General features: G+C 33.9%; 1 long non-coding RNA gene across 1 annotated transcript in view; it reads right to left on the bottom strand.

Annotated features, from left to right (window-relative positions):
• The window catches only part of LOC144577507 (uncharacterized), an 84,316-nt gene extending 76,216 nt beyond the window's left edge, over window positions 1-8,100 (bottom strand). The window contains exons 1-2 of the long non-coding RNA XR_013521643.1: window positions 7,655-8,100; window positions 4,221-4,344 (exon numbers count right to left, since the gene is read on the bottom strand). This is a non-coding gene — a long non-coding RNA (uncharacterized LOC144577507). The remainder of the gene's footprint in view (window positions 1-4,220; window positions 4,345-7,654) is intronic.
• Between the last annotated feature and the right edge of the window lie 3,948 nt (window positions 8,101-12,048).

Genomic DNA, 12,048 nt, shown 5'->3' with positions numbered 1-12,048 from the left:
ATTTGTTTCTCATGCCACAGCTATGACCCACAAATCATTTTAAGTTTATAGTGGGCATAGACTTTATTTTGCTCTTCTGTCAAATTCTCCAAACTCTAAACAAAATGTTGTCTTATATGTTCAAAAAAAGAAAGTTGCCAAGTCAGAAAATCAAACTTTAAAACACAGCTTTTCCATTTTGACAAATTATTAAACCTCCAATTTTACATCTGTAAAACATCTGCTTTCTCTACAGTGTACTTGAGCTTATTACTGAAGCTCAAGTGAAAAATGCATGTAAATGTGTTGCATAAACTGCAAATCATATAGATGATAGTTGTTATATTATGTTTATATCCCCACCACATGAGGCCCAACACAAATTTGTAAACTTGAATGTGGTCCAACACAAATTTGTAAACTTTCTTAAAATATTATGAGATTATTGTGCAATTTTTTTTTCTTAGCTCATCAGCTGTCACTAGTGTTAGTGTATTTTATGTGTTCACGACAATTCTTCTTCCTGTGTGACCCAGAGAAGCCAAAAGGTTGCACACCTCTGCTTTAAAGTAAATATTAAGTCTTAGCTACATTGGCATTCTTCAAGGCATAATACAGGTATATTAGATGTATTCACCAATCATTTACTGAAAATAGAAATGGATATACGTTATTGAAGACATTGTCAGGCACTGATCCTGGTGTCAATGGGTTGCATTGATTGATTGATTGATTGATTAATTTAGAGATGGAGTCTAGCTTTGTCACCCAGGCTGGAGTGCAGTGGCACCATCTCAGCTCACCACAACCTCCACCTCCCGGGTTCCAGAGATTCTCCTGCCTCAGCCTCCCTAGTAGCTAGGACTGCAGGCACATGCCACCATGTCCACTAACTTTTGGTCTCAATGTCCTGACCTCATGATCTGCCCACCTTGGCCTCCCAAAGTGCTGGGATTACAGGTGTGAGCCACTATGCCTGGCCCATGGATTGTATTTTTTCATTGCATTTTAGGTTTTGGGGTACATGTGAAGAACTTACAAGATTGTTGCATAGGTACACACAAGGCATTGTGATTTGCTGCCTTCCTCTCCATCACCTATACCCGGCATTTCTCCCCATGCTATCTCTCCCCAACTCCCCACCCCCCACTGTCCCTCCCCTATTCTCCGCAACAGACCCCAGTGTGTAGTGCTCCCCTCTCTGTGTCCATGTGTTTTCATTGTTCAACACCCGCCTATGAGTGAGAACATGTGGTATTTCATTTTCTGTTCTTGTGTCAGTTTGCTGAGAATGATGGTTTCCAGGTTCATCCATGTCCCTACAAAGGACAGGAACTCATCGCTTTTGATGGCTGCATAATATTCCATGGTGTATGTGTGCCACATTTTCCCTGTCCAGTCTATCATTGATGGGCATTTGGGTTGGTTCCAGTTCTTTGCTATTGTAAACTGTTCTGCAGTGAACATTCCTGTCCATGTGTCCTTATAGTAGAACGATTTATAATCCTTTGGATATATACCCAGTAATGGGATTGATGGGTCAAATGGAATTTCTATTTCTAGGTCCTTGAGGAATCACAACACTAACACCATAAAATCCCTAGAAGAAAATCTAGGCAAAACCATTCAGGACATAGGCATAGGCAAGTACTTCATGTCCAAAACATGAAAGAGTTGACAACAAAAGCCAAAATAGACAAATGGGACCTAATCAAACTCCACAGCTTCTGCATGGCAAAGAAACAGTCATTAGAGTGAATCGGCAACCAACAGAATGGGAAACCATTTTTTCAGTTTACCCATCTGACAAAGGGCTGATACCCAGAATTTACAAAGAACAAAAACAGTTTTACAAGAAAAAACAAACAAGCCCATTCAAAAATGGACAAAGGATATGAACAGACACTTTATAGAAGAAGACATACATGAGGCCAACAAACATATGACAAAATGCTCATCATCACTGGTCATTAGAGAAATGCAAATCAAAACTACATTGAGATCCCATCTCATGCCAGTTAGAACGGCGATCATTAAAAAATCTGGAGACAACAGATGCTGGAGAGGATGTGGAGAAATAAGATTTCATTTTTAAATGTGGTCATCCCAAAGATTTGAAATCAGTAAATTCCTAAAGGGGCAAACATGTTGCTAACTGGGAAAAAAAACATGTAGGCAAAGGTTAAGGCAATGGAAAGACCCTGGTGTGGGCTGTCCTAAGAATGTTCAAGGTACTGAAGGAGGAAAATTGGGCTGCCACAGTCTGAACAGGTAGAGGGTAGGAGATGAGATCACAGGTGTTAGTGAAAGGAGAGATTAAGAGAGGCACTGAAGTAGGATACTATGAACACTGGTTTTTACTCTACAATTTGGCAAGAATTGGAGTGTTTTGTATGCGTAAAAAATATATATATATTTTTTTAACCCTGTAGTGCCTATGATGACAATGCGCTGTAAGACAACCAGAGCAGAAGCAGTAAGACCAGCTAAGGGGCAATGCAAGGGTCTAAGAAAAATAAGATTGTAGACTCAACTAGGAAATTCTAGTAGTAGAGGTGGTGATAAGTTGGACTCTAGATACATTTTAAATGTAGAGCAAAGGAAAAAATCTGTGATTGTGATTATAATAAAACTATATACAAATTTGTAAAATTCAGTTCTCCAAGGCATAAACGCAGTCTATCTCTTCATTATGTAGGTCTCTCTAATTGTTCTTAATTAGCTTTTATAGTTTCCAATGTAGGACACTGAAATATATTTTCCTGTATTTTTCCTCTAGGTGATTATTTTAGTTGCTATTATAAGTTCATTCTTAATTTATTATTTTTACACTTCCTTAAATTGTATGTATGCATGTGTGTGCATAAATCTTTACATATATCCATAAAATATTTTAAGATCTACTGTAATTACTAAAATAATTAATAATAAATAATGATACTAAATGTGAAATAAGAATACAAGATAAAGAGGATTTTAAAATATTTGATTAAAGCAAAAGAATGAAAGAAAGAAGCCATAAAGAATCATAGAATAAAAACAAGCTGAGAGAGGAAGGAGACAGAGATGGCCAAATAGAACCCTCCAGTGATCATCCCTTCCAAAGAAACACCGAATTCAACAACTATCCACACAAGAAAGCACCGTCATAAGAACCAAAAACATAGTACCTAGTTTTAACATTATATCAAGGAGAGAGGCACTGAAAAGGATAGCAAAACAGTCTTGAATCATCTACACCACCCATCTTCTATGTTTTAGCAGTGGCTGCCTAACACAGCAAGAGTCTGTGACCTTCCAGGAGGGGGAGCACAGTAATAGCGAAAATTAACTTTGAAACTCAGTACTGCCCTATCACAGTAGAAAGCAACTCAGGGCAGAATTCAGCCTGTGCTCACAATGGGACCATTTAGACCACCCCTAGCCACAGGAGAACCTTGTGGTTAGAAACTAAGTTTCAGCTAGCCCCGCCACTATGGCTAAAGTGCTCTAAAGTTCTAAACAAATTTTAAAGGCAGTCTAAGCCACAAAGACTGCCATACCTAGGCAAGTCTTGGTGCTGTGCCAGGCTTGGAGCAAGTGAACTTGGGGTGCACAAAACCTAGTGGGACACCGGCTGGGGTGGCCAAGGAAGTACTTATGTGACACCTCCTGCAACACGAGGCAGTGCAGCAGAGACCTTGTCTCAAATAAGTAAATAAGTAAGTACATAAATAAATAAGTAAATAAAACGATTGAATTTATGGAGATAGTAGTATGATGGTTACCCGAGTCTGGAAAGGATAGTGGTGGGGTGGGAGAAGGGGACTCGGGTTGGTAAATGGGTACAAAAATACAGTTAAAGAGAATGAATAATGTTTAGGGTTTGATAGCACAACAGAATGACTACAGCCAATAATATTGTACATTTAAAAATAAAAGAATATAATAGGAATGTTTATAACACAAAGAAATGATAATTGCTTGAGGTGATGAAAACGCCATTTAACCTGATGTTACTACTACTGCACATTGAATGCCTATATAAAAATATCTCATATACCTCATTAATATATATACTTACTATTTACGTTTAAAAATCAAAAAGTACGCTGGGCATGGTGGCTCACACCTGTAATCCAAGCACTTTGGCAGGCCAAGACAGGCAGGTCACCTGAAGTCTGGAGTTCGAGACCAGCCTGACCAACATGGAAAATCCCCATCTCTACTAAAAATACAAAATCAGGCATAGTGATGCATACCTGTTATCCCAGCTACTCTGGAGGCTAAAACAGGATGATTGCTTGTTCCTGGAGGCAGAGTTTGCAGTGAGCCGAGATCACTCCATTGCACTCCAGCCTGGGCAACAAGAATGAAACTCTACCTCTAAAAAAAAATCAAAAAGCAAAAATTAAAAAATGAAAACTGGCAGCAGTATAATAGGCTTAAACACAATTATGTAATTATATTTAATGCAAATGAAAGATGCATATGTGTGCAATATACATATATACATACACTTTGTAAGATTTTATACACAATATGTATATGTATAAAATGTGGGAGTGTTTTTGCATTTCACATGCATATTTTATGTTTTATGGCCTTTACCTGGATTAGTCAAATATTTTTGATCACGTTATTTTTTGTTACTTATCTTTATTTTTCTTTAAATGGCTACCCTAGATGTTTTATACATCCTTGATTTATTACAGTCCAGTGGAAATTATTTTGTTTTACCATTATTCAAATAATGCTGGAACTTTAGGACTCTTTAAGCTATTTAATTCTCTTTTGACTTTTGCACTAGTTATATATTGCATAAGTCTCTCTCTCTCTCTCTCATATATATATATGTATATATTCACATCCAAAGTAATTAATACTGATTTATATTTGAATTATATGTTTTTCTTTCCAATACTCTTCTTTTTTACCTGATATTTTGTGTTTCTGTCTCATATCATCTTCTCTTAACTAATGGAATTCGTTTATTATTGGTTAATGCATAATTTTCAGTGATTTTTTGTTGGAAAATTAATTTATTTTTAAAGAATACCTTCATAGGGTGCAGAATTCAAGTTTCCATATTTTATGTGACCTTTTATTTTCTGCTTTATTTTTTTAAGTAATTTAAAAAGTATTTCCGTTTTATTTTTAAAAGGTCAATTGCTGTTACTGATACTAATTTTTGAAATACAAACTATTATATTTATCTTACTAGTTTACATTTGACCTTGGTATCTCTAACTATACTTTTCCATGTATTCCCTTTGTTTAGTTTATAGAAACTTTGTGATATTTCAAATTGATATTCATTGTCAATTTTGAAAAATGTTTATAATCTCAAATACTGTTTTTCACCTGTCTCTGTATTCTCCTCTTCTTAAATTCTAATTACATTAATTTTGAACAGTTGAAGTTCCACATATATCTTGCTCTTTTTCTTATTTCTTCTCTCTGTTTTAAATTAAGATATTTTACTTTTCTGTCCTACAGTTTACTAATTGTGTTTTCTGCTCTATTTGTTGATAAAATTATCCATTGAAACTTCATTTTCAGTACTTTTGGTTTCCCTTTCCAGATTTCCCATTTAATGCTGTTTTTCATATTATTTAAATGTTTGATAAAATTCTCCAGTTTTCATCAGTGATCATTCATCTTTTTTGGTGAACATGATTAAAAAAAGACAAAATATAGGTGATGGGAGGAAGGCAGCAAATCACACTACAATGTGTGTACCTATGCAACAATCTTGCATGTTCTTCACATGTACACTAAAACCTAAAATGCAATAAAAAGTAGAAATAATAATTTTTAAAAAAGACCAAGAAGTGTTTGTCTTCTTACTCTAATATTCGGAAGATCTTTGATAGTTCCTGTTGACTATATTCTTTGTTTTCAATTATGTGATCCTGTATTTTAGAATGCCTTGTAATTTCTTGTCAAATTTTTCCATTGTATAAAAAATAATTATTTAGGCCCCAGCTGATGCCATTTTTCAACTGGGGAAGGTTCAACATCTGATCTACTAGGCAAATAGAACATGCATATGACCTTGATCTATGCATGCACTGTATTAAAGTTTGAAAAGCCTCAACCCTTGGGTAAAGTAGTTAGGGTGAAGCTTTCCTGGGCTTCAGATTGAAAGCTTGGTGTATTCACTGGAGCTCTACTTCTGATTATTTCTAAACTCTGGACATTGTAATTTCTGAGTAACCCACAAAAATATAAAATAAAGTAATAAATAATTGGAACAATTGTTTTACTGACAGTTTCTTAGCCTTACATTCTTTACATCATCAGATTTTGGCAAACATATTAGAAGAAATATCAGCCTTATATATGGATCAGTATTGTTTCATCTCCATTACTGTACCCTAGTATAATGATGCATAAATGCTTAAGCTGGTTGTCTTGTTGTTGCTGTTAGTGTTGTTTGCTTAGCTTTCTGATTTCTCTGTTCTCAGTATGGCCCTGTGAAAATGAGGCTTAGATTCTCAGACTCCTGTCTTGCTTTTACAGTAAGCAAATGCCCCCAAGAAAAAGATGGCTGTAGACTGTCAGTTCACCCCTCTTTAGTTTTACCTGCTTCGTAAATTTGCAGTCCTGTTCCTCCAAGCCTAGTTGCTCTCTCACCAATGCCTTAGAGAAAATGTGATTTGTATTTTATCTGTTTTTTGCTACTTGTTCTGAATAAGAATGTTGGTCTGCTGCATGATATCCCATCACATTCAGAGGTAATAATTTTGATCAGGATTCTAGCCTTTCATATAATATTTCATTTGGTTTATTGCCATTTTGTTTCAAAAGTTTTTTGCATCTGATTTCCTGAAAGTAAATATATATATAAATTTCTTTGTCTTTCATGGAATGTAGTAAGTTATAACTTATTTTTTTTTCCTGTGGTAAGGATTTTTTTTGTTTTGTTTTGTTTTTGAGCCAGAGTCTCTGTGTCACCCAGGTAGGAGTGCAGTGATGTGATCTTGGCTCACCACAACATCTGCTTCCAGGGTTAAAGCGATTCTCCTACCTCAGCATCCAGAGTAGCTGGGATTACAGGTGCCCACCACCACACCCAGTTAATTTTTTTATTTTTAGTAGAGACAGGGTTTCACCATGTTGGCCAGGCTGGTCTTAGGTGATCTGCCTGCCTTGCCTTCCCAAAGTTCAGTGATTACAGGCGTGAGCCACTGCACCCAGCCAGCTACAGCTATTTTTAAGCCAGATGCAGTGTATTTAATAATTATAAGATTATATAAATTTTATTTTTCTTCCATATTTATTTTGTAAAATCATGTTTTTTCTTGGAATTCCAGGAATAAGCCTGTTTAAATTTTCAAACTTAATTTAATAAAGTTGTAATAATAGCTTTTAATTACCTTTTCTTCAACATCTTTATTATTTCTTCATTTATCTTTTGCCCCTAAACTTTCTATTTAAAGTAATTCAATTAAATAATAATGCCACTTTAACCGAACTTAATTAGGCTCTTGCTTCTAATTTGGAATACAATCTGTATGTCTTTTTAGCTACTGTATTTGCAGTACCTAATAGGTGCCTAAACACTAATAAATGAAAGAATGAATGAATAGATGAATGTATGGATGAGCCAATGTATGGATCTTTATCTCTTTGCACAAAGAACGAAAATTTCAAATATTATTTTTATATTTATTTTTGAATTAATTCCCACCTATAATCCCAGGAATTGGGGGTTGTGGCCAAAGAATCACTTGAGCCCAGGAGTTTAAGACTAGCTTGGACAACATAGCAAGACCCTGCCTCTGCAAAAAAAAATAAAATAAAATTAGCTGAGTGTGGTGGTGTGCACTTGTGGTCCTAGCTACCAGAGAAGCTAAGGTGAGAAGATTGCTTGAGTCAAAAGGTTTGAGGCTGTGGTGGGCTACAATTGTGCCACTATACTCCTTCTGGGTGACAATAAGACCTGTTTCTGAAATATAAATAGATAAATAAATATTTAAAAATCACTGTTGTCGAATACTATAAGAGTTAGTTTTACCTTTCTTGTTTATAGTTTTACCACCTTTTTAAAAGGATAGAATCATTCTCATCGCTTCCACAAATCTCTCTGTTTAAATATAAAAAAAAATTACTTCAAGGATGCCAGAATCTAGGTCCTTCTCTTCAGATACCATAATTTAGTAAATGATTAAATGGTGTTAAATAAATCAACTCTTCTTTGTAATAATAATCCCTTATTTTTAAATGCCATGTGCTTTTATTTAATTTAGAAAATTAATATTTGACAGCAACTTTGTGTTTGAAATTAAATTTGAACACAACAGCATACTTTTATAAACTTCTCTAAAGTTTTAATAGAATCATATTTTGGGGTTTCAAGAATTTTCTTTGAATAAAATAATGGAAATCATAAAGCATAGAAAGTGTGTGTTATAATTTCTGGGAAGAATAAGAAAATGTATAAAACTATAATATTTAGTTGCAGAAATATTAGCATTATTTCAGAAATAAAAAGAATCATAGAATTCACCTCCATTACTTTACTGATTGATAAGAAGCAATAAGAATATGTCCATTTTTAAACAATTTTCTGAGCAAGAAATTGACCCACTACTATTGTATATTATTTCTTTTTTTTTAATTAATGTTTATTATTTTTTTTTCTGAGATAATCTCACTCTCTCGCCCAGGCTAGAGTGCAATGGCCTGATCTCTGCACACTGCAACCTCCACCTTCCAATCTCAAGCAATCCTCCCACGTCAGCCTCTCCAATAGCTGGGATTACAGGCATGAGCCACCATGCCCAACCACATATATAAATCTAGAATATTCAGTCACAGAAACATTAGCATTATTTCAAAAATAAAAAGAATCATAGAATTCACCTCCATTACCTTTACCGATTGATAAGAAGCTATTTACTAATCCTCAGAATCTCCTCTAATTTAAAATAATCAGGAAACACCTCAAAGTAAGCACTCAGACTTATGCAGAATTTTAAATAATGCACTATTAATACATACATTGCCAGGTAAAAGCATTAATAATATATTGTAGGAAAATGAAGCAAGTCTCTCAACATTATATTTTATGATTATGCTGTGTGTGTGTGTGTGTGTGTGTGTGTGTGTGTGAATCTATTTGGAATTATTTATATTTTTAAATATATCTACAATGATTATGCATAAATATTTTATCAGTGTTAAATATAACATTTTTATTGCTACATCTCAGAAAATTTTATTCACATTATTCACCCTAGAAAATTGTTCACCATTTTTAAGACTGTCTTGATAAAATTATGTCTTCTCCATGAAATGTATATAGTGTATATAGTGGAAATATATGTATGAAAATAAACATGCTTTGAACAGTAAAATACATTTTGGTCTATTTCATAAAATGCCAAAAATATGAAACAATATTAGGAGGAAAAAGAGATATGATGGATAATGAACAGTAAGTAAATAGCAAGAAGTTAGATTTAAACTTAAATATATTACTTTTGAAAATACAAAGTCATCTAATTAAAACACAAAAATTTCACACCAGATTTTTAAAAATTTAACTATTTGCTGTGTATTATACTTATATTTTCTTTTTTTTTTTTTTAATTTTTTATTGGATTATAGGTTTTGGGGTACATGAGCAGAGCATGCAAGACAGATGCGTAGGTACACACATGGCAGTGTGCTTTCTTTTCTTCTCCCCTTCACCCACATTTGGCTTTTCTCCCCTGGCTATCCCTCCCCACCTCCCCCTCCCACTGGCCCTCCCCTTTTCCCCCCAATAGACCCCAGTGTTTAGTACTCCCCTTTCTGTGTCCATGTGTTCTCATTTTTCATCACCCACCTATGAGTGAGAATATGCGGTGTTTCATTTTCTGTTCTTGTGTCAGTTTGCTGAGGATGACGTTCTCCAGATTCATCCACGTCCCTACAAACGACACAAACTCATCATCATCAGAGAGATGCAAATCAAAACCACATTGAGATACCATCTCACGCCAGTTAGAATGGCGATCATTAAAAAATCTGGAGACAACAGATGCTGGAGAGGATGTGGAGAAAAAGGAACACTTTTACACTGTTGGTGGGAGTGTAAATTAGTTCAACCATTGTGGAAGACGGTGTGGCGATTCCTCAAGGCCTTAGAAATAGAAATTCCATTTGACCCAGCAATCCCATTACTGGGTATATATCCAAAAGACTATAAATCGTTCTACTATAAGGACACATGTACACGAATGTTCATTGCAGCACTGTTTACAATAGCAAAGACCTGGAATCAACCCAAATGCCCATTGATATACTTATATTTTCTATACAAAAACATAGAAAATAGAATGTATTATAGATAATAGAATGTATTATATTTGAAATGAATGTCTATTCCCTTGAATTTCTCTAGCATAATCTGCAAGATCTTCAATGTCTAAAAGAAAATATTTTCATTTGACATGATGTTGCATTACAGGAAAAAAAGAAAAAAGAAAAAGATCCCCTAAGCGATCAGTCTCCAAACTCCAGTTGGCTGAGTGTAACAAACAGGAACCCCACCCCTAGCAGGAGAGCTGTGGTGTGGTGCTTGGGAGAAAAAAAAAAAAAAAAAAAAGAAAACATAGAAAATGTGAATGTTAAAGGATGAAAAATATGTGCCATGCATAATAATCAAAATTAAGTTTATACTTTATTAAGCAACACAGAATTTTAAGCAAGAAGTGGCACTATGGAGAAAGAAATATTCCATAATATCACACAACTAAAGAGAGAAGTATTTAAAGGCTTTAACATGCTAACATGCTATCTTCATAGCTGAAAGAAAAATCCAACAAAAACCATTATAGGTACAAGTGATTTGAGCTACATCATTCATAAATGTAACCAATTAACCATATATATTTTATTAAATCCATTAGCTCCATAGTACACATTATTTACAACTGCACATGGATGTTTTACCAAAATAAGCCATATGCTGGATCATCAATATTTTCTCAGCAAAATGCAAACTTTTACAATCATGAAGTTTATGTTCTCTGACTTCAGAAGAATTAAGGTAGGAGTCAATAACAAATAATTGAATAGAAAATCCTAAGTGTTAAAAATTAAGCAATATGCTTCTAAGTAACCCATGAGTCAAAAAAGATGTAATAATGAAAATTGGAAATACATGAATTGAATGAAATGAAAGCATGACGTATCAAAACTTGGAGAGATGCAACTAATACTAAGCATATACAGAGATGTAGAGTTTAAATGTGTAGATTAGAAAAGAAGGACAAAAAATCATCTATCAAGTATTCATCTGAAGATTCTAGAAACTTTTTAATTAAATGGTCAAAATTCTAAAAATAAGAGCAGAAATCAATAAAATATAAAATGAATGTTAAAGAAAAAGATCAACAAGTTTAAAAGTTGTTTATTTGAAAAGACAAGTATAATTTAAAAACCTCTATTAAAGAGAAACAAGACAAATGGAAGACGATATATTACATATGTTGAGAATTTATATGGAATATCAATAAAAGTTTTACAAACATGAAAAAAAGGGATAAGAAGTTCTGAATGACATTTTGCCAATGCATAATTATACAGCCATTAAAGTTATTAATTTGTAATTTATCACCCATATCAAACACACACACACACACACACACACACACACACACACACACACACCTTCAGGGAAAGAGAATGGCTACAAGAAAATTCCTGCAAATATTTAAAAGAAATAACACCAGCCTTATACAACCTGTTTTATAAGTGAAAACACCTCCTAACTCTTTCTATGAAATCATAATACTCCTGATGCTAAACAATGCCAGGAAATTTAATACAAGATTTTTCATAAACACATAGTAATTCTAATTTAAATATTAGCAAACTGAATTCAGAAAAATAAATAAGAAATTAAACCACAAACAAGCTCAATTTGTTCCAAGTATGTAAAATCAATTGCTTGTCATCATTCACGTTAATAAAATAAAGAAAAAAATATATAAAACATAAAACAAAATCAATGCAACAGACGTGGAAAAAATCGATAAAGTTAAAAATGGCTCATGACTAAATCTCCACAAACTAGAAATAGGTGAAAACCTT

Source organism: Callithrix jacchus, chromosome 8 (genome assembly GCF_049354715.1).
Source record: "Callithrix jacchus isolate 240 chromosome 8, calJac240_pri, whole genome shotgun sequence".
Taxonomy (NCBI): Eukaryota; Metazoa; Chordata; class Mammalia; order Primates; family Cebidae; genus Callithrix; species Callithrix jacchus.
Note: the sequence above shows the minus strand (reverse complement) of the source record. Positions and strands in the feature narration are given on the sequence as shown.